The sequence below is a fragment of the Echinops telfairi genome, unplaced genomic scaffold (assembly GCF_000313985.2).
Source record: "Echinops telfairi isolate 266 unplaced genomic scaffold, ASM31398v2 ScPeMD7_18;HRSCAF=68, whole genome shotgun sequence".
Taxonomy (NCBI): Eukaryota; Metazoa; Chordata; class Mammalia; order Afrosoricida; family Tenrecidae; genus Echinops; species Echinops telfairi.
Window position 1 is genome coordinate 3,680,280 of NW_022103915.1, and position 826 is coordinate 3,681,105.

Below are 826 nucleotides of genomic sequence, written 5' to 3' on the forward strand. Positions count from 1 at the left end.
ACATCAATTTGATGAACTCATTAAAAAGATCTATTTCTCAATTCAATGACTCATTGTTGAAGCATAAAGCAAATCAAAAGGGTGTATTTTAATAATATACTCACTGCCATAGAGTCAATGCCAAATCATAGCTACTCCATAGGACAGGGGAAAAGCGGCCCTGTAAGTCTCCCAGACTGTAACTGTTCCCCGGAGTGTGTGAGTCTGGGTACTTGAGAGAAACAAATCCACAAAACGCATGTAGAAGAGAGAGTTCTAGATAAAGGGTAAGTGCACATAAAGAAAACATCCCAGCCCAGTGCTGCCCAAGCCCACAAGTTCAACATTAGCCCATATGTCCAACACCAGTCCACAAAGTCCTCCTCCATCTCATAAAACAGACACAATGATGCCAACTGTAGGATGCAAGCCGCGTCAGTGAATGTGTAAACATCTCAGTGCTGGCAGGAGTCTCCACACGGGTGTTCTAGCACCCAGGGCTGCATCGGGGTAGGTCCATGTGGCTTCTCCTCATGCACATCTTGCAGGAAGTGAGCTGTCAAGCCTTGCCAGCTGAAGCAGGGAACTGGCTAAGGCAGCTGCACCCTGGTCCATCCATCAGAAAGCAAGAGACTCGAGAACTGTGTCGCTGTAATTTGAGGTTCCTTCAAGACCTGCTTCGCCACACCATTGTAAGTTACATCTCTTGAGCTGGGGACTGTCGGGCCCTGCCATCTGGCTGATTGTTGGTAACCTGTCTTGCTGTTTGCTGCCTGTGTCTGGATAGCCTGAATTGCTCTACAGAGGACTACCTGGTGGCCCTCAAGACTTGAAGGACTGCCAGTGT